The sequence below is a fragment of the Phyllobates terribilis genome, unplaced genomic scaffold, assembly GCF_046119375.1.
Source record: "Phyllobates terribilis strain yellow unplaced genomic scaffold, ASM4611937v1 Scaffold_4__5_contigs__length_816908805, whole genome shotgun sequence".
NCBI lineage: Eukaryota > Metazoa > Chordata > Amphibia > Anura > Dendrobatidae > Phyllobates > Phyllobates terribilis.
In genome coordinates this window covers 12,802,749-12,828,336 of record NW_027362764.1, presented here as the reverse complement: position 1 = coordinate 12,828,336, position 25,588 = coordinate 12,802,749, and positions in this window count along the sequence as shown.

The following is a 25,588-nucleotide window of genomic DNA, read 5'->3' as shown; positions in this document are numbered from 1 at the left end:
CAGTATCTGAACCTTCACCTAACTCCAACTCGTTGTCTCTGTACTTCTGTTTGTGAGTTTTGTGTCCACTCGCTACTTCATAGCAAGTACCTTGTGTGTATCTGGTTCTGTTTGTCCCTTTTCCCTTCCTCCGTATCTTCCTGTATTTTCCAGTCTGTTCCATGTGAACAGAGCCCTGTCCTCTCTGTCTTGCCTATCGCACCTGCGGTTTCGCTCTGCTCTGCCTTACCCACCGCTCCGGCGGTTTCTCTCTGGTCTGACTTGCCCTCCGCTCCAGTGGCTTCTCTTTGCTCTGCCTTGCTCACCGCACCAGCGGTTTCTCTCTGCTCTGACTTGCCCACCGCTCCGGCAGCTTCTCTCTGCTCTGCCTTGCCCACCGCTCTGGCGGCTTCTCTCTGCTCTGCCTTGCTTACCACTCCGGCGTCTTCTCTCTGCTCTGACTTGCCCACCGCTCCGGCGGTTACACTCTGCTCTGCCTTGCCCACAGCACCCAGCACCTGCGGTTTTTGCTCCGCTCTGCTTGCTCACCGCACCAGCAGTTCCTCTCTGCTCTGCCTTGTCCTCCGCTCCGGCGGTTTCGCTTTACTCTGCTTGTCTACCGCATCTGCGGCTCTGTACCTGTCTCCCAGTCTGTACTGGACCCTATCCAGTCTGGGCTCCAACCTGCTAGTACCTCCCTGTCTGCACTCCAGCCGTGCTTGCCAGTATCTCCCTGTCTGCATACCAGCCGTGCTTGCCAGTGCCCACCTGTCTGCATACCAGCCGTGCTTGCCAGTGCCCACCTGTCTGCATACCAGCCGTACTTGCCAGTACCCACCTGTCTGCATACCAGTCGTACTTGCCAATACCCACCTGCCTGTATGTCAGTCTAACCTGCCTGTTCCTGGATTCCCCGGTGTGGGTCAACAACTGTGACCGGGGTCTGACCTGGAGTCGCATCTGGTCCCTCTGCTCGGTTACTCCTTGGTCCACGGAGTCGACTAGCCGCTGTGCGACCTTGATATTTAGTTACTCCCCTCCAGGCACTCCTCGGTTCATGGTACAGTGGGATCACTAATCACGCTCACACCAGTCAGTCAGGCATGAGCGTAACAGTTTGCTCAGGCCATGGTTCCCGTTGAGCCCCACGGCCTTTCGCTCTCAGAGACATTTTGAATCCTCGTCTGGCGAATACGTGCACCAAGAAAATATTTTTTCTCAAGCTTTGGCCCAGGCGATTTATGCACCAGCCCAAATGGATCTATCAGCACTCGTTCCTGCGGATCTGCCACGGTACTATGGGGATCCAAAACGTAGCCGTGCATTTGTGGAGCAATGCATGCACACTATTTTCCTACTGATCAGGTTAAAGTAGCATTCATGATGTCCTACCTAGCGGGTGATGCCTTGAAATGGATCACCCCCCTATGGGAAGCATGGGATCCTATCATCTTTGACCTGCAGGCCTTCCTGGTGGCCTTCCTAATGGTCTTCGATGACCCTAATCCTGAAGCCTCTGCTAAAGCTTCCCTTCCCAATATCCCGGAGCAGCCCCGATGGGTAATGTGTGTAGGTTGCCTACCAGTCCTGCAGCCCGAAGAGACGTGCAGTCCAGACGTGCAAGGCGTAGAGGTAAACCGTCACGTCAGGTTCTGTCCTCCCAAAGACCTACTGTTCCCCAGCCTGTGGAGGCAGCTACCCACACAGTATCCAAGAAGGATGACTATGTTCGTCAGGCAAAGCAGAAGCCGGAACTCAGTCACAAAATCGGATTGCGGTCCCGCTGCGGTGGTCTGGGACCCCCTGACGGTCTTTGTCCAGCGAAGGTTGGAGAATCCCAAGACATTAGGCCTGTCGGAGAGGCTGCCCTTGTCGTTAGTGTTTCCTCTCCACAGATGACCATGACTGTCTCCGTGGCAAGTGAAGGCCTCGGATTAACCGGAAGAGTTCGGGCTTAAAGCCTTGAAGAGTCGGTGTCTGATTCCCGTCCGACAACTCAAGAAGCCGGTTTGGGCATTGTCAGCAGAAGGACGAGCCCTACTCAGAAACAGTCAAAATATGTCTGTACCAATTAAGCTCCAGATTGGAGCATTACACATGAAGAAGTTCACATTCCAGGTGCTGACTGGCTTACTAACAGGTCGTCCAGAGCCGAAAGATCTAGTGCCCGCTCAGGACTGGAGATCATGCATAGTGTATCCTGGGGGACTGCTGAGGTGCAAGGGGTGTCCAGTCCCCATATCTTCAGGACAGTCAGCAGTTTCCTCTTCTTCTTTACCAGATCTGCTAGTCGCTGACTCGCTGTGCGCTAAAGTCTCCGAAGGAAGAGGAGCGGAGGCGATGTCCCCACACAGTCTCGACGATTGTACCAATGATCTGGCTTCAGGTACCGTCCCGCCTTACAGACATGTCATCTCTGAAACCAGTCTGAAGATGGTCCTAAAGCAAGGACCCTCCGTCTCTAATAAATTTGGTCTTACGTCCATCAAGGCGGTGTTTACCCCCTAGTCTCTGCACCCCTCCAACCAGGCGGAGGACCTCCAGTTGTCTCCTGAATCCTCCGGGGTGCCACCTGATAAGAAATGGAGAGAGACTTTCCTACACCCTGAACCTGGTACTTCGCCCACTTCATCCAGTAAGCCTGGCAAAGTGTACATCGAAGCAGTGATTACCCCCGAGTCTCTGCACCCCTCCAACCAGGCGGAGGACCACCAGTTGTCTCCTGAATTCCCCGGGGTGCTACCTGTTAAACGGAGAGAGACTTTCCTACACCCGGTACCTGGTACGCCTCCCACTTCATCCAGTAAGCCTGGCAAAGTGTACTTCAAAGCAGTGAGTACCCCCGAGTCTCTGCACCTGTCCAACCAGGCGGAGGACCTCCAGTTGTCTCCTGAATTCCCCGGGGTGCTATCTGTTAAACGGAGAGAGACTTTCCTACACCTGGTACCTGGTACGCCACCCACTTCATCCAGTAAGCTTGGCAAAGTGTACGTCAAGGCGGTGGTTACCCCCGAGTCTCTGCACCCCTCCAACCAGGCGGAGGACCTACAGTTGTCTCCTGAATCCACCAGAGTGCTACCTGATAACAAACGGAGAGAGACTTTCCTGTGTGCTGTTCCTGGTACTTCACCAACTTCATCTGTTGCTGAGGATGGCTTGATAGGAGGAAGCATCCTAGTCACCAAGATGATGAGACCAGTTTCGTTTCCTCTAATGTACAGAAGAGGTAATCCTCTTGAAGAGAAGAATTGGCCTCCAAATTCTCTGCAGAAGACCCTTGCAGACTTGAAGAAGAGGGGGCGTAAAGGGGGGGGGTACTGTAACATCCCTGGCGGCGTGCTTGCATAGTGCACCACCTCCCACTATGCAAGACCGCAATCTTACCTGTCAGTCCAGCCTGCAAACCGTGCTCCAGTTCATGCTGTGTGCATGTCTCTTGACTGACTGCTTAGGGCGGCGGCCCGGTTACTTCCTGATTCTTATAGCTGGTGTGGGCGCACCCCTAATGCGTCTCCAGCCTATTGCTGTGAGTCACTGGATATTTAAACCCCCTCCACCCAGTAGGAGGTGCCTGAGCAACAGTAACATTCAGTGTGCTCCTTGACTCGGAAGTTGCAAGGTCCAGTTCTGCTTCTTGTCTGTTTCCGCCATCTCTGGGGGCTGCATACCCAGACCTGTTATCTGTGACTTCTTGTCCGTTTCCGCCATCTCTGGGGGCTGTATACCCAGGCCTGCTATCTCTGACTTCTAGTCTGTCCCGCCTCTCTGCGGGCTGCATACCCAGGCTCATTCTTGTATCTCATTGCAGTAGCAGTTCTTGTCTGAACTGTATCTTAGCCTGTTACCTGTTTGTCTCTTTGTCCGTACCTTCCTTTTTTCTGCAGTATCTGAACCTGCACCTAACACCAACTCGTTGTCTCTGTACTTCTGTTTGTGAGTTTTGTGTCCACTCGCTACTTCATAGGAAGTACCTTGTGTGTATCTGGTTCTGCTTGTCCCTTTTCCCTTCCTCCGTATCTTCCTGTATTTTCCAGTCTGTTCCATGTGAACAGAGCCCTGTCCTCACTGCCTTGTCTACTGCACCTGCGGTTTCGCTCCGCTCTGTCTTGCTCACCGCTCCGGCGGTTTCTCTGTGCTCTGACTTGCCCACCGCTTGGGTGGTTTCCCTCTGCTCTGCCTTACCCACCGCTCTGGTGGCTTCTCTCTGCTCTGCCTTGCTCACCGCACCAGCGGTTTCTCTCTGCTCTGACTTGCCCACCACTCTGGCGTTTTCTCTCTGCTCTGCCTTGCCCACCGCTTCGGCGGCTTCTCTCTGCTCTGCCTTGCTTACCGCTCCGGCGGTTTCTCTCTGCTCTGACTTGCCCACCGCTCCGGCGGCTTCCCTCTGCTCTGCCTTGCCCACCACTCCAGTGGCTTCTCTCTGCTCTGCCTTGCTCACCGCACCAGCGGTTTCTCTCTGCTCTGCCTTGCCCACTGCTACGGCGGTTCTGCTCTGCTCTGCCTTGCCTACCGCTCCGGCGGTTCCGCTATGCTCTGCCTTGCTCACCGCTCCGGCGGCTTCTCTCTGCTCTGCCTTGCCCACCGCTCCGGCGGTTCCGCTCTTCTCTGCCTTGTCCACCGCACCTGCGGTTTCTCTCTGCTCTGCCTTGTCCACCGCTCCAGCGGTTCTGCTCTGCTCTGCCTTGCCCACTGCACCTGCGGTTTTTGCTCCGCTCTGCTTGCTCACCACACCAGCAGTTCCTCTCTGCTCTGCCTTGTCCTCTGCTCCGGTGGTTTCGCTTTACTCTGCTTGTCTACCACATCTGCGGCTCTGTACCTGTCTCCCAGTCTGTACTGGACCCTATCCAGCCTGCGCTCCAACCTGCTAGTACCTCCCTGTCTGCACTCCAGCCGTGCTTGCAAGTATCTCCCTGTCTGCATACCAGCTGTGCTTGCCAGTGCCCACTTGTCTGCATACCAGCCGTGCTTGCCAGTGCCCACCTTTCTGCATACCAGCCGTACTTGCCAGTACCCACCTGTCTGCATACCAGCCGTACTTGCCAATACCCACCTGCCTGTATGCCAGTCTACCCTGCCTGTTCCTGCATTCCCCGGTGTGGGTCAACAACTGTGACCGGGGTCTGACCTGGAGTCGCACCTGGTCCCTCTGCTCGGTTCCTCCTTGGTCCACGGAGTCGACTAGCCGCCGTGCGACCTTGGTCGGATCGGGTTGATACTTAGTCACGCCCCTCCAGACACTCCTCGGTTCATGGTACAGTGGGATCACTAATCATGCTCACGTCAGTCAGTCCGGGCGCGAGCGTAACAGTCTGCCTGTGGATGGTAAACTGACGTCTTCAGTTATGTTATTTGCAAGGCCTTAAACAGTTCCCTCATCACTTTACTCCTTGGTCGGTCAGGATCTCTCTTAGTAGTCCTGTCCGGGCAAAGTTGTGGACCAACTTTCGGACTATACTTTTCGCGGAGGAGTTTCTCAGCAAGCAGAGGACAAGGAACACACTGCATGGCCCGGGTGGTGAGTTAGTCGGTGTCTTTGCTTGGTGGGGGATGGGAAGCCGTGCAGGGATGCAGGCAGTGGTGTTGCACTCCCATACACAGTGTGATGTCTCCACAGTATATTCCCCAAAACATAGTATATCTCCACAGTACATTCATCCACACACAGTATGATGTCCCCAGAGTACATTCCCCCCACACACAGTATGATGTCTCCACAGTACATTCCCCACACACAGTATGATGTCCTCACAGTACATTCCTCCACACACAGTATGATGTCCTCACAGTACATTCCCCCCACACACAGTATGATGTCCCCACAGTACATTCCCCACACACAGTATGATGTCCCCACAGTACATTCCACCACACACAGTATGATGTCCCCACAGCACATTCCTCCACACACAGTATGATGTCCTCACAGTACATTCCCCCCACACACAGTATGATGTCCCCACAGTACATTCCCCCACACACAGTATGATGTCCCCACAGCACATTCCTCCACACACAGTATGATGTCCTCACAGTACATTCCCCCCACACACAGTATGATGTCCCCACAGTACATTCCCCACACACAGTATGATGTCCCCACAGTACATTCCACCACACACAGTATGATGTCCCCACAGTACATTCCCCCACACACAGTATGATGTCCCCACAGTACATTCCCCCACACACAGTATGATGTCCCCACAGTACATTCCTCCACACACAGTATGATGTCCCCACAGTACATTCCCACACACACAGTATGATGTCCCCACAGTACATTCCTCCACACACAGTATGATGTCCCCACAGCACATTCCTCCACACACAGTATGATGTCCTCACAGTACATTCCTCCACACACAGTATGATGTCCCCACAGTACATTCCCCCCACACACAGTATGATGTCTCCACAGTACATTCCCCCCACACACAGTATGATGTCCCCAGAGTACATTCCCCCACACACAGTATGATGTCCCCACAGTACATTCCCTCCACACACAGTATGATGTCTCCACAGTACATTCCCCCCACACACAGTATGATGTACCCAGAGTACATTCCCCCACACACAGTATGATGTCTCCACAGTACATTCCCCCACACACAGTATAATATCCCCACAGTACATTCCTCCACACACAGTATGATGTCCTCACAGTACATTCCTCCACACACAGTATGATGTCCCCACAGTACATTCCCCCCACACACAGTATGATGTCCCCACAGTACATTCCCCCACACACAGTATGATGTCCCCACAGTACATTCCCCACACACAGTATGATGTCCCCACAGTACATTCCCCCCACACATAGTATGATGTCTCCACAGTACATTCCTCCACACACAGTATGATGTCCCCACAGTACATTCACCCACACACAGTATGATGTCTCCACAGTACATTCCCCCACACACAGTATGATGTCCCCAGAGTACATTACCCCACACACAGTATGATGTCTCCACAGTACATTCCCCCACACACAGTATAATATCCCCACAGTACATTCCTCCACACACAGTATGATGTCCTCACAGTACATTCCTCCACACACAGTATGATGTCCCCACAGTACATTCCCCCACACACAGTATGATGTCCCCACAGTACATTCCCCACACACAGTATGATGTCCCCACAGTACATTCACCCACACACAGTATGATGTCCCCACAGTACATTCCCCCCACACACAGTATGATGTCCCCACAGTACATTCCCCACACACAGTATGATGTCCTCACAGTACATTCCCCCACACACAGTATAATGTCCCCACAGTACATTCCCCCCACACACAGTATGAAGTCCCCACAGTACATTCCCCCACACACAGTATGATGTCCCCACAGTACATTCCCCCACACACAGTATGATGTCCCCACAGTACATTCCCCCACACACAGTATGATGTCCCCACAGTACATTCCCCACACACAGTATGATGTCCTCACAGTACATTCCCCCACACACAGTATGATGTCCCCACAGTACATTCCCCCCACACACAGTATGATGTCCCCACAGTACATTCCCCCACACACAGTATGATGTCCCCACAGTACATTCCCCACACACAGTATGATGTCCTCGCAGTACATTCCCCCACACACAGTATGATGTCCTCACAGTACATTCCCCCACACACAGTATGATGTCCTCACAGTACATTCCCCCACACACAGTATGATGTCCTCACAGTACATTCCCCCCACACACACAGTATGATGTCCCCACAGTACATTCCCCCCACACACACAGTATGATGTCCCCACAGTACATTCCCCCCACACACACAGTATGATGTCCCCACAGTACATTCACACACACGCAGCATGTTGTCCCCACTGTACATCCCCCCACACAAAGTATGATGTCCCCACAGTACATTTCCCCACACATAGTATGATGTCCCCACAGTACATTCCCCCACGCACAGTATGATGTCCCCACAGTACATTCACACACAGTATGATGTCCCCACAGTACATTCCCCCACACACAGTATGATGTCCTCACAGTACATTCCCCCACACATAGTATGATGTCCCCACAGTGCATTCCCCCACACACAGTATGATATCCCCACAGTACATTCCCCCACACACAGTATGATGTCCCCACAGTACTTTCCCTCCACCCACAGTATAATGTCCCCACAGTACATTCCCCCACACACATAGTATGATGTCCCCACAGTACATTCCCCCACACATAGTATGATGTCCCCACAGTGCATTCCCCCACACAGTATGATATCCCCACAGTACATTCCCCCACACACAGTATGATGTCCCCACAGTACATTCCCCACACACAGTATGATGTCCCCACAGTACATTCTCCCCCACACACAGTATGATGTCCCCACAGTACATTCCCCCACACACAGTATGATGTCCCCACAGTACATTCCCCCACACACAGTATGATGTCCCCACAGTACATTCCCCCACACACAGTATGATATCCCCACAGTACATTCCCCCACACACAGTATGATGTCCCCACAGTACATTCCCCACACACAGTATGATGTCCCCACAGTACATTCTCCCCCACACACAGTATGATGTCCCCACAGTACATTCCCCCCACACACAGTATGATGTCCCCATAGTACATTCCCCTCACATAGTATGATGTCCCCACAGTACATTCCCTCCACACACAGTATGATATCCCCACAGTACATTCCCCCACACACAGTATGATGTCCCCACAGTACATTCCCCACACACAGTATGATGTCCCCACAGTACATTCTCCCCCACACACAGTATGATGTCCCCACAGTACATTCCCCCCACACACAGTATGATGTCCCCATAGTACATTCCCCCACACACAGTATGATATCCCCACAGTACATTCCCCCACACACAGTATGATGTCCCCACAGTACATTCCCCCCACACACAGTATGATGTCCCCATAGTACATTCCCCACACACAGTATGATATCCCCACAGTACATTCCCCCACACACAGTATGATGTCCCCACAGTACATTCCCCACACACAGTATGATGTCCCCACAGTACATTCTCCCCCACACACAGTATGATGTCCCCACAGTACATTCCCCCACACACAGTATGATGTCCCCACAGTACATTCCCCACACACAGTATGATGTCCCCACAGTAAATTCCCCCACACACAGTATGATGTCCCCACAGTACATTCCCCCCACACACAGTATGATGTCCCCATAGTACATTCCCCTCACATAGTATGATGTCCCCACAGTACATTCCCCACACACAGTATGATGTCCCCACAGTGCATTCCCCCACACACAGTATGATGTCCCCACAGTACATTCCCCCACACATAGTATGATGTCCCCACAGTACATTCCCCCACACATAGTATGATGTCCCCACAGTACATTCCCCCACACACAGTATGATGTCTCCACAGTACATTCCCCCACACACAGTATGATGTCCCCACAGTACATTCCCCCACACACAGTATGATGTCTCCACAGTACATTCCCCCCACACACAGTATGATGTACCCACAGTACATTCCCCTCCACACACAGTATGATGTTCCCACAGTACATTCCTCACACACACAGTATGATGTACCCACAGTACATTCCCCTCCACACACAGTATGATGTCCCCACAGTACATTCCCCCACACACAGTATGATGTCCCCACAGTACATTCCTCCACACACAGTATGATGTCTCCACAGTACATTCCCCCCCCCACACAGTATGATGTCCCCACAGTACATTCCCCCCACACAGTATGATGTCCTCACAGTACATTCCCCCACACACAGTATGATGTCTCCACAGTACATTCCTCCACACACAGTATGATGTCCCCACAGTACATTCCTCCACACACAGTATGATGTCTCCACAGTACATTCCCCCCACACACAGTATGATGTCCCCACAGTACATTCCCCTCACATAGTATGATGTACCCACAGTACATTCCCCTCCACACACAGTATGATGTCCCCACAGTACATTCCCCCACACACAGTATGATGTCCCCACAGTACATTCCGCCACACACAGTATGATGTCTCCACAGTACATTCCCCCACACACACAGTATGATGTCCCCACAGTACATTCCTCCACACACAGTATGATGTCCCCACAGTACATTCCCCCACACACAGTATGATGTCCCCACAGTACATTCCCCCACACACAGTATGATGTCCCCACAGTACATTTCCCCTCACACAGTATGATGTCCCCACAGTACATTCCCCCCACACACAGTATGATGTCCCCACAGTACATTCTCCTCCACACACAGTATGATGTCTCCATAGTACATTCCCACACACAGTATGATGTCCTCACAGTACATTCCCCCCACACATAGTATGATGTCCCCACAGTGCATTCTCCTCCACACATAGTATGATGTCCCCACAGTACATTCTCCTCCACACACAGTATGATGTCCCCACAGTACATTTCCCCACACACAGTATGATGTCCCCACACTACATTCCCCACACACAGTATGATGTCTCCACAGTACATTCCCCCCACACACAGTATGATGTCCCCACAGTACATTCCCCTCACATAGTATGATGTACCCACAGTACATTCCCCTCCACACACAGTATGATGTCCCCACAGTACATTCCCCCACACACAGTATGATGTCCCCACAGTACATTCCTCCACACACAGTATGATGTCTCCACAGTACATTCCCCCACACACACAGTATGATGTCACCACAGTACATTCCTCCACACACAGTATGATGTCCCCACAGTACATTCCCCCACACACAGTATGATGTCCCCACAGTACATTCCTCCACACACAGTATGATGTCCCCACAGTACATTCCCCCACACACAGTATGATGTACCCACAGTACATTCCCCTCCACACACAGTATGATGTCCCCACAGTACATTCCCCCACACACACAGTATGATGTCCCCACAGTACATTCATCCACACACAGTATGATGTCCACACAGTACATTCCCCCACACACAGTATGATGTCCCCACAGTACATTCCCCCACACACAGTATGATGTCCCCACAGTACATTTCCCCTCACACAGTATGATGTCCCCACAGTACATTCCCCCCACACACAGTATGATGTCCCCACAGTACATTCTCCTCCACACACAGTATGATGTCTCCATAGTACATTCCCACACACAGTATGATGTCCTCACAGTACATTCCCCCCACACACAGTATGATGTCCCCACAGTGCATTCTCCTCCACACACAGTATGATGTCCCCACAGTACATTCTCCTCCACACACAGTATGATGTCCCCACAGTACATTCCCCCACACACAGTATGATGTCCCCACAGTACATTCACACACAGTATGATGTCCCCACAGTACATTCCCCCACACACAGTATGATGTCCTCACAGTACATTCCCCCACACATAGTATGATGTCCCCACAGTGCATTCCCCCACACACAGTATGATATCCCCACAGTACATTCCCCTACACACAGTATGATGTCCCCACAGTACATTCCCTCCACACACAGTATAATGTCCCCACAGTACATTCCCGCACACACATAGTATGATGTCCCCACAGTACATTCCCCCACACATAGTATGATGTCCCCACAGTGCATTCCCCCACACAGTATGATATCCCCACAGTACATTCCCCCACACACAGTATGATGTCCCCACAGTACATTCCCCACACACAGTATGATGTCCCCACAGTACATTCTCCCCCACACACAGTATGATGTCCCCACAGTACATTCCCCCACACACAGTATGATGTCCCCACAGTACATTCCCCCACACACAGTATGATGTCCCCACAGTACATTACCCCACACACAGTATGATATCCCCACAGTACATTCCCCCACACACAGTATGATGTCCCCACAGTACATTCCCCACACACAGTATGATGTCCCCACAGTACATTCTCCCCCACACACAGTATGATGTCCCCACAGTACATTCCCCCACACACAGTATGATGTCCCCACAGTACATTCCCCACACACAGTATGATGTCCCCACAGTACATTCCCCCACACACAGTATGATGTCCCCACAGTACATTCCCCCCACACACAGTATGATGTCCCCATAGTACATTCCCCTCACATAGTATGATGTCCCCACAGTACATTCCCCACACACAGTATGATGTCCCCACAGTACATTCCCCCACACACAGTATGATGTCCCCACAGTACATTCCCCCACACATAGTATGATGTCCCCACAGTACATTCCCCCACACATAGTATGATGTCCCCACAGTACATTCCCCCACACACAGTATGATGTCTCCACAGTACATTCCCCCACACACAGTATGATGTTCCCACAGTACATTCCCCCACACACAGTATGATGTCTCCACAGTACATTCCCCCCACACACAGTATGATGTACCCACAGTACATTCCCCTCCACACACAGTATGATGTCCCCACAGTACATTCCTCACACACACAGTATGATGTACCCACAGTACATTCCCCTCCACACACAGTATGATGTCCCCACAGTACATTCCCCCACACACAGTATGATGTCCCCACAGTACATTCCTCCACACACAGTATGATGTCTCCACAGTACATTCCCCCCCACACAGTATGATGTCCCCACAGTACATTCCCCCCACACAGTATGATGTCCTCACAGTACATTCCCCCACACACAGTATGATGTCTCCACAGTACATTCCTCCACACACAGTATGATGTCCCCACAGTACATTCCTCCACACACAGTATGATGTCTCCACAGTACATTCCCCCCACACACAGTATGATGTCCCCACAGTACATTCCCCTCACATAGTATGATGTACCCACAGTACATTCCCCTCCACACACAGTATGATGTCCCCACAGTACATTCCCCCACACACAGTATGATGTCCCCACAGTACATTCCTCCACACACAGTATGATGTCTCCACAGTACATTCCCCCACACACACAGTATGATGTCCCCACAGTACATTCCTCCACACACAGTATGATGTCCCCACAGTACATTCCCCCACACACAGTATGATGTCCCCACAGTACATTCCCCCACACACAGTATGATGTCCCCACAGTACATTTCCCCTCACACAGTATGATGTCCCCACAGTACATTCCCCCCACACACAGTATGATGTCCCCACAGTACATTCTCCTCCACACACAGTATGATGTCTCCATAGTACATTCCCACACACAGTATGATGTCCTCACAGTACATTCCCCCACACACAGTATGATGTCCCCACAGTGCATTCTCCTCCACACACAGTATGATGTCCCCACAGTACATTCTCCTCCACACACAGTATGATGTCCCCACAGTACATTTCCCCACACACAGTATGATGTCCCCACACTACATTCCCCACACACAGTATGATGTCCCCACAGTACATTCCCCCCACACACACAGTATGATGTCCCCACAGTACATTCACACACACGCAGCATGTTGTCCCCACTGTACATCCCCCCACACAAAGTATGATGTCCCCACAGTACATTTCCCCACACATAGTATGATGTCCCCACAGTACATTCCCCCACACACAGTATGATGTCCCCACAGTACATTCAAACACAGTATGATGTCCCCACAGTACATTCCCCCACACACAGTATGATGTCCTCACAGTACATTCCCCCATACATAGTATGATGTCCCCACAGTGCATTCCCCCACACACAGTATGATATCCCGACAGTACATTCCCCCACACACAGTATGATGTCCCCACAGTACATTCCCTCCACACACAGTATAATGTCCCCACAGTACATTCCCCCACACACATAGTATGATGTCCCCACAGTACATTCCCCCACACATAGTATGATGTCCCCACAGTGCATTCCCCCACACAGTATGATATCCCCACAGTACATTCCCCCACACACAGTATGATGTCCCCACAGTACATTCCCCACACACAGTATGATGTCCCCACAGTACATTCTCCCCCACACACAGTATGATGTCCCCACAGTACATTCCCCCACACACAGTATGATGTCCCCACAGTACATTCCCCCACACACAGTATGATGTCCCCACAGTACATTCCCCCACACACAGTATGATATCCCCACAGTACATTCCCCCACACACAGTATGATATCCCCACAGTACATTCCCCCACACACAGTATGATGTCCCCACAGTACATTCCCCACACACAGTATGATGTCCCCACAGTACATTCTCCCCCACACACAGTATGATGTCCCCACAGTACATTCCCCCACACACAGTATGATGTCTCCACAGTACATTCCCCCACACACAGTATGATGTTCCCACAGTACATTCCCCCACACACAGTATGATGTCTCCACAGTACATTCCCCCCACACACAGTATGATGTACCCACAGTACATTCCCCTCCACACACAGTATGATGTCCCCACAGTACATTCCTCACACACACAGTATGATGTACCCACAGTACATTCCCCTCCACACACAGTATGATGTCCCCACAGTACATTCCCCCCAACACAGTATGATGTCCCCACAGTACATTCCTCCACACACAGTATGATGTCTCCACAGTACATTCCCCCCCCACACAGTATGATGTCCCCACAGTACATTCCCCCCACACAGTATGATGTCCTCACAGTACATTCCCCCACACACAGTATGATGTCTCCACAGTACATTCCTCCACACACAGTATGATGTCCCCACAGTACATTCCTCCACACACAGTATGATGTCTCCACAGTACATTCCCCCCACACACAGTATGATGTCCCCACAGTACATTCCCCTCACATAGTATGATGTACCCACAGTACATTCCCCTCCACACACAGTATGATGTCCCCACAGTACATTCCCCCACACACAGTATGATGTCCCCACAGTACATTCCTCCACACACAGTATGATGTCTCCACAGTACATTCCCCCACACACACAGTATGATGTCCCCACAGTACATTCCTCCACACACAGTATGATGTCCCCACAGTACATTCCCCCACACACAGTATGATGTCCCCACAGTACATTCCCCCACACACAGTATGATGTCCCCACAGTACATTTCCCCTCACACAGTATGATGTCCCCACAGTACATTCCCCCCACACACAGTATGATGTCCCCACAGTACATTCTCCTCCACACACAGTATGATGTCTCCATAGTACATTCCCACACACAGTATGATGTCCTCACAGTACATTCCCCCCACACACAGTATGATGTCCCAACAGTGCATTCTCCTCCACACACAGTATGATGTCCCCACAGTACATTCTCCTCCACACACAGTATGATGTCCCCACAGTACATTTCCCCACACACAGTATGATGTCCCCACACTACATTCCCCACACACAGTATGATGTCTCCACAGTACATTCCCCCCACACACAGTATGATGTCCCCACAGTACATTCCCCTCACATAGTATGATGTACCCACAGTACATTCCCCTCCACACACAGTATGATGTCCCCACAGTACATTCCCCCACACACAGTATGATGTCCCCACAGTACATTCCTCCACACACAGTATGATGTCTCCACAGTACATTCCCCCACACACACAGTATGATGTCCCCACAGTACATTCCTCCACACACAGTATGATGTCCCCACAGTACATTCCCCCACACACAGTATGATGTCCCCACAGTACATTCCCCCACACACAGTATGATGTCCCCACAGTACATTTCCCCTCACACAGTATGATGTCCCCACAGTACATTCCCCCCACACACAGTATGATGTCCCCACAGTACATTCTCCTCCACACACAGTATGATGTCTCCATAGTACATTCCCACACACAGTATGATGTCCTCACAGTACATTCCCCCCACACACAGTATGATGTCCCCACAGTGCATTCTCCTCCACACACAGTATGATGTCCCCACAGTACATTCTCCTCCACACACAGTATGATGTCCCCACAGTACATTTCCCCACACACAGTATGATGTCCCCACACTACATTCCCCACACACAGTATGATGTCCCCACACTACATTCCCCACACACAGTATGATGTCCCCACAGTACATTCACACACACACAGTATGATGTCCCCACTGTACATCCCCCCACACAAAGTATGATGTCCCCACAGTACATTTCCCCACACATAGTATGATGTCCCCACAGTACATTCCCCCACACACAGTATGATGTCCCCACAGTACATTCACACACAGTATGATGTCCCCACAGTACATTCCCCCACACACAGTATGATGTCCTCACAGTACATTCCCCCCACACATAGTATGATGTCCCCACAGTGCATTCCCCCACACACAGTATGATATCCCCACAGTACATTCCCCCACACACAGTATGATGTCCCCACAGTACATTCCCTCCACACACAGTATAATGTCCCCACAGTACATTCCCCCACACACATAGTATGATGTCCCCACAGTACATTCCCCCACACATAGTATGATGTCCCCACAGTGCATTCCCCCACACAGTATGATATCCCCACAGTACATTCCCCCACACACAGTATGATGTCCCCACAGTACATTCCCCACACACAGTATGATGTCCCCACAGTACATTCTCCCCCACACACAGTATGATGTCCCCACAGTACATTCCCCCACACACAGTATGATGTCCCCACAGTACATTCCCCCACACACAGTATGATGTCCCCACAGTACATTCCCCCACACACAGTATGATATCCCCACAGTACATTCCCCCACACACAGTATGATGTCCCCACAGTACATTCCCCACACACAGTATGATGTCCCCACAGTACATTCTCCCCCACACACAGTATGATGTCCCCACAGTACATTCCCCCACACACAGTATGATGTCCCCACAGTACATTCCCCACACACAGTATGATGTCCCCACAGTACATTCCCCCACACACAGTATGATGTCCCCACAGTACATTCCCCCCACACACAGTATGATGTCCCCATAGTACATTCCCCTCACATAGTATGATGTCCCCACAGTACATTCCCCACACACAGTATGATGTCCCCACAGTACATTCCCCCACACACAGTATGATGTCCCCACAGTACATACCCCCACACATAGTATGATGTCCCCACAGTACATTCCCCCACACATAGTATGATGTCCCCACAGTACATTCCCCCACACACAGTATGATGTCTCCACAGTACATTCCCCCACACACAGTATGATGTCCCCACAGTACATTCCCCCACACACAGTATGATGTCTCCACAGTACATTCCCCTCCACACACAGTATGATGTACCCACAGTACATTCCCCTCCACACACAGTATGATGTCCCCACAGTACATTCCTCACACACACAGTATGATGTACCCACAGTACATTCCCCTCCACACACAGTATGATGTCCCCACAGTACATTCCCCCACACACAGTATGATGTCCCCACAGTACATTCCTCCACACACAGTATGATGTCTCCACAGTACATTCCCCCCACACACAGTATGATGTCCCCACAGTACATTCCCCCCACACAGTATGATGTCCTCACAGTACATTCCCCCACACACAGTATGATGTCTCCACAGTACATTCCTCCACACACAGTATGATGTCCCCACAGTACATTCCTCCACACACAGTATGATGTCTCCACAGTACATTCCCCCCACACACAGTATGATGTCCCCACAGTACATTCCCCTCACATAGTATGATGTACCCACAGTACATTCCCCTCCACACACAGTATGATGTCCCCACAGTACATTCCCCCACACACAGTATGATGTCCCCACAGTACATTCCTCCACACACAGTATGATGTCTCCACAGTACATTCCCCCACACACACAGTATGATGTCCCCACAGTACATTCCTCCACACACAGTATGATGTCCCCACAGTACATTCCCCCACACACAGTATGATGTCCCCACAGTACATTCCCCCACACACAGTATGATGTCCCCACAGTACATTTCCCCTCACACAGTATGATGTCCCCACAGTACATTCCCCCCACACACAGTATGATGTCCCCACAGTACATTCTCCTCCACACACAGTATGATGTCTCCATAGTACATTCCCACACACAGTATGATGTCTCCACAGTACATTCCCCCCACACACAGTATGATGTCCCCACAGTGCATTCTCCTCCACACACAGTATGATGTCCCCACAGTACATTCTCCTCCACACACAGTATGATGTCCCCACAGTACATTTCCCCACACACAGTATGATGTCCCCACACTACATTCCCCACACACAGTATGATGTCCCCACAGGACATTCCCCCACACACAGTATGATGTCCCCACAGTACATTCCCCCACACACATAGTATGATGTCCCCACAGTACATTCCCCCACACACAGTATGATATCCCCACAGTGCATTCACCCACAGATAGTATGATGTCCCCACAGTACATCCCCCACATAGTATGATGTCCCCACAGTACATTCCCCACACACAGTATGTCCCCACAGTACATTCCCCCACACATAGTATGATGTCCCCACAGTACATTCCCCTCACATAGTCTGATGTACCCACAGTACATTCCACTCCACACACAGTATGATGTCCCCACAGTACATTCCCCCACACACAGTATGATGTCCCCACAGTACATTCCTCCACACACAGTATGATGTCCCCACAGTACATTCCCCTCACATAGTATGATGTACCCACAGTACATTCCTCCACACACAGTATGATGTCTCCACAGTACATTTCCCCACACACAGTATGATGTCCCCACATTACATTCCCCACACAAAGTATGATGTCCCCACACTACATTCCCCACACACAGTATGATGTCCCCACAGTACATTCCTCCACACACACAGTATGATGTCCCCACAGTACATTCCCCCACACACATAGTATGATGTCGCCACAGTACATTCCCCCACACACAGTATGCTGTCCCCACAGTACATCCCCCACATAGTATGATGTCCCCACAGTACATTCCCCACACACAGTATGATGTCCCCACAGTACATTCCCCACACACAGTATAATGTCCCCACAGTACATTCCCCCACACACAGTATGATGTCCCCACAGTACATTCCCTCACACACAGTATGATGTCCTCACAGTACATTCCCTCCACACACAGTATGATGTCACCACAGTACATTCCCCCCACACATAGTATGATGTCCCCACAGTACATTCTCCCACACACAGTATGATGTCCTCACAGTACATTCCCTCCACACACAGTATGATGTCCCCACAGTACATTCCCCCCACACATAGTATGATGTCCCCACAGTACATTCTCCCACACACAGTATGTCCCCACAGTACATTCCCCCACACATAGTATGATGTCCCCACAGTACATTCCCTCCACACATAGTATGATGTCCCCACAGTACATTCCCCCACACACATCTATGATGTCCCCACAGTACATTCCCCCACACACAGTATGATGCCCCCATAGTACATTCCCCCACACACAGTATGATGTCCGAACAGTACATTCCCCCCTCACATTGTATGATGTCCCCACAGTACATTCCCCCCACACACAGTATGATGTCCTCACAGTACATTCCCCACACACAGTATGATGTCCCCACAGTAGGTTCCCCACACACAGTATGATGTCCCCACAGTACATTCCCCCACACATAGTATGATGTCCCCACAGTACATTCCCCCACACATAATATGATGTCGCCACAGTACATTCCCCCACACACAGTATGCTGTCCCCACAGTACATCCCCCACATAGTATGATGTCCCCACAGTACATTCCCCACACACAGTATGATGTCCCCACAGTACATTCCCCACACACAGTATAATGTCCCCACAGTACATTCCCCCACACACAGTATGATGTCCCCACAGTACATTCCCTCACACACAGTATGATGTCCTCACAGTACATTCCCTCCACACACAGTATGATGTCACCACAGTACATTCCCCCCACACATAGTATGATGTCCCCACAGTACATTCTCCCACACACAGTATGATGTCCTCACAGTACATTCCCTCCACACACAGTATGATGTCCCCACAGTACATTCCCCCCACACATAGTATGATGTCCCCACAGTACATTCTCCCACACACAGTATGTCCCCACAGTACATTCCCCCACACATAGTATGATGTCCCCACAGTACATTCCCTCCACACATAGTATGATGTCCCCACAGTACATTCCCCCACACACATCTATGATGTCCCCACAGTACATTCCCCCACACACAGTATGATGCCCCCATAGTACATTCCCCCACACACAGTATGATGTCCGAACAGTACATTCCCCCCTCACATTGTATGATGTCCCCACAGTACATTCCCCCCACACACAGTATGATGTCCTCACAGTACATTCCCCACACACAGTATGATGTCCCCACAGTAGGTTCCCCACACACAGTATGATGTCCCCACAGTACATTCCCCCACACATAGTATGATGTCCCCACAGTACATTCCCCCACACATAGTATGATGTCCCCACAGTACATTTCCCCCTCACACAGTATGATGTCCCCACAGCACATTCCCCACACACAGTATGATGTCCCCACACACAGTATGATGTCCCCACAGTACATTCCCCACACACAGTATGATGTCCCCACACACAGTATGATGTCCCCACAGCACATTTCCCCACACACAGTATCATGTCCCCACAGTACATCCCCCCCCACATAGTATGATGTCCCCACAGTACATTCCCCACACACAGTATGATATCCTCACAGTACATTCCCTCCACACACAGTATGATGTCCCCACAGTACATTCCCCCCACACCTAGTATGATGTCCCCACAGTACATTCTCCCACACACAGTATGTCCCCACAGTACATTCCCCCACACATAGTATGATGTCCCCACAGTACATTCCCTCCACACATAGTATGATGTCCCCACAGTACATTCCCCCACACACATCTATGATGTCCCCACAGTACATTCCCCCACACACAGTATGATGCCCCCACAGTACATTCCCCCACACACAGTATGATGTCCCCCCAGTACATTCCCCCCACACATTGTATGATGTCCCCACAGTACATTCCCCCCACACACAGTATGATGTCCTCACAGTACATTCCCCCACACACAGTATGATGTCCCCACAGTAGGTTCCCCACACACAGTATGATGTCCCCACAGTGCATTCCCCCACACATAGTATGATGTCCCCACAGTACATTCCCCCACACATAGTATGATGCCCCCACAGTACATTCCCCACACACAGTATGATGTCCCCACACACAGTATAATGTCCCCACAGTACATTCCCCCACACACAGTATGATGTCCCCACAGTATATTCCCTCACACAAAGTATGATGTCCTCACAGTACATTCCCTCCACACACAGTATGATGTCACCACAGTACATTCCCCCCACACATAGTATGATGTCCCCACAGTACATTCTCCCACACACAGTATGATGTCCTCACAGTACATTCCCCCACACACAGTATGATGTCCTCACAGTACATTCCCTCCACACACAGTATGATGTCCCCACAGTACATTCCCCCCACACATAGTATGATGTCCCCACAGTACATTCTCCCACACACAGTATGTCCCCACAGTACAATCCCCCACACATAGTATGATGTCCCCACAGTACATTCCCTCCACACATAGTATAATGTCCCCACAGTACATTCCCCCACACACATCTATGATGTCCCCACAGTACATTCCCCCACACACAGTATGATGCCCCCACAGTACATTCCCCCACACACAGTATGATGTCCGAACAGTACATTCCCCCCACACATTGTATGATGTCCCCACAGTACATTCCCCCCACACACAGTATGATGTCCTCACAGTACATTCCCCCACACACAGTATGATGTCCCCACAGTAGGTTCCCCACACACAGTATGATGTCACCACAGTACATTCCCCCCACACATAGTATGATGTCCCCACAGTACATTCCCCCACACACAGTATGATGTCCCCATAGAACATTCCCCCACACACAGTATGATGCCTCACAGTACATTCCCCCACACACAGTATGATGTCCCCACAGTACATTCCCCCACACACACAGTATGATGTCCCCACAGTACATTCCTCCACACACCGTATGATGTCCCCACAGTACATTCCCCCACACACAGTATGATGTCCCCACAGTACATTCCCCCACACACACAGTATGATGTCTCCACAGTACATTCCCTGCACACACAGTATGATGTCCTCACAGTACATTACCCCCACACACAGTATGATGTCCTCACAGTACATTCCCTCCACACACAGTGTGATGTCCCCACAGTACATTCCCCACACACAGTATGATGTCCTCACAGTACATTCCCTCCACACACAGTGTGATGTCCCCACAGTACATTCCCCCACACACAGTATGATGTCCTCACAGTACACTCCCCCACACACAGTATGATGTCCTCACAGTACATTCCCCCACACACAGTATGATGTCCTCACAGTACATTCCCCACACACAGTATGATGTCCTCACAGTACATTCCCTCCACACACAGTGTGATGTCCCCACAGTACATTCCCCACACACAGTATGATGCCCCCACAGTACATTCTCCCCACACACAGTATGATATCCCCACAGTACATTCCCCTGCACACAGTATGATGTCCCCACAGTACATTCTCCCACACACAGTATGATGCCCCCACAGTACATTCTCCCCACACACAGTATGATGTCCCCACAGTACATTCCCCACACACAGTATAATGTCCCCATAGTACATTCCCCCCCACACAGTATGATGCCCCCACAGTACATTCTCCCCACACACAGTATGATGTCCCCACAGTACATTCCCCACACACAGTATAATGTCCCCATAGTACATTCCCCCACACATAGTATGATGTCCCCACAGTACATTCCCCCACACACAGTATGATGTCCCCACGGTACATTCCCCCCACACACAGTATGATATCCCCACAGTACATTCCCCCACACACAGTATGATGTCCCAACAGTACATCCCCCACACATAGTATGATGTCCCCACAGTACATTCCCCCACACACAGTATGATGTCCCCACAGTACATTCCCCCCACACACAGTATGATGTCCCCACAGTACATTCCCCCACACACAGTATGATGTCCCCACAGTACATTCACACACAGTATGATGTCCCCACAGTACATTCCCCCACACACAGTATGATGTCCCCACAGTACATTCCTCCACACACAGTATGATGCCCCCACAGTACATTCCCCCTCACACAGTATGATTCCCTCACAGTACATTCCCCCCACACACAGTATAATGTCCCCACAGTACATTCCGCACACACAGTATAATGTCCCCATAGTACATTCCCCCCACATAGTATGATGTCCCCACAGTACATTCCCCCCCACATAGTATGATGTCCCCACACTACATTCCCCACACAAAGTATGATGTCCCCACACTACATTCCCCACACACAGTATGATGTCCCCACAGTACATTCCTCCACACACACAGTATGATGTCCCCACAGTACATTCCCCCACACACATAGTATGATGTCGCCACAGTACATTCCCCCACACACAGTATGCTGTCCCCACAGTACTTCCCCCACATAGTATGATGTCCCCACAGTACATTCCCCACACACAGTATGATGTCCCCACAGTACATTCCCCACACACAGTATAATGTCCCCACAGTACATTCCCCCACACACAGTATGATGTCCCCACAGTACATTCCCTCACACACAGTATGATGTCCTCACAGTACATTCCCTCCACACACAGTATGATGTCACCACAGTACATTCCCCCCACACATAGTATGATGTCCCCACAGTACATTCTCCCACACACAGTATGATGTCCTCACAGTACATTCCCCCACACACAGTATGATGTCCTCACAGTACATTCCCTCCACACACAGTATGATGTCCCCACAGTACATTCCCCCCACACATAGTATGATGTCCCCACAGTACATTCTCCCACACACAGTATGTCCCCACAGTACATTCCCCCACACATAGTATGATGTCCCCACAGTACATTCCCTCCACACATAGTATAATGTCCCCACAGTACATTCCCCCACACACATCTATGATGTCCCCACAGTACATTCCCCCACACACAGTTAGATGCCCCCACAGTACATTCCCCCACACACAGTATGATGTCCGAACAGTACATTCCCCCCACACATTGTATGATGTCCCCACAGTACATTCCCCCCACACACAGTATGATGTCCTCACAGTACATTCCCCACACACAGTATGATGTCCCCACAGTAAGTTCCCCACACACAGTATGATGTCCCCACAGTACATTCCCCCACACATAGTATGATGTCCCCACAGTACATTCCCCCACACATAGTATGATGTCCCCACAGTACATTTCCCCCTCACACAGTATGATGTCCCCAAAGCACATTCCCCACACACAGTATGATGTCCCCACACACAGTATGATGTCCCCACAGTACATTCCCCACACACAGTATGATGTCCCCACACACAGTATGATGTCCCCACAGCACATTCCCCCACACACAGTATCATGTCCCCACAGTACATCCCCCCCACATAGTATGATGTCCCCACAGTACATTCCCCACACACAGTATGATATCCTCACAGTACATTCCCTACACACACAGTATGATGTCCCCACAGTACATTCCCCCCACACCTAGTATGATGTCCCCACAGTACATTCTCCCACACACAGTATGTCCCCACAGTACATTCCCCCACACATAGTATGATGTCCCCACAGTACATTCCCTCCACACATAGTATGATGTCCCCACAGTACATTCCCCCACACACATCTATGATGTCCCCACAGTACATTCCCCCACACACAGTATGATGCCCCCACAGTACATTCCCCCACACACAGTATGATGTCCCCCCAGTACATTTCCCCCACACATTGTATGATGTCCCCACAGTACATTCCCCCCACACACAGTATGATGTCCTCACAGTACATTCCCCCACACACAGTATGATGTCCCCACAGTGCATTCCCCCACACATAGTATGATGTCCCCACAGTACATTCCCCCACACATAGTATGATGCCCCCACAGTACATTCCCCACACACAGTATGATGTCCCCACACACAGTATGATGTCCCCACAGTACATTTCCCCCTCACACAGTATGATGTCCCCACAGCACATTCCCCACACACAGTATGATGTCCCCACACACAGTATGATGTCCCCACACACAGTATGATGTCCCCACAACACATTCCCCCACACACAGTATCATGTCCCCACAGTACATTCCCCACACATAGTATGATGTCCCCACAGTACATTCACACACAGTATGATGTCCCCACAGTACATTCCCACACACAGAGTATGATGTCCCCTCAGTACATCCCCCCACACACAGCATAATGTCCCCACAGTACATTCCCCACACACAGTATGATATCCCCACAGTACATTCCCCACACACAGTATGATGTCCCCACAGTACATTCCCCACACACAGTATGATGTCCCCACAGTACATTCCCCCACA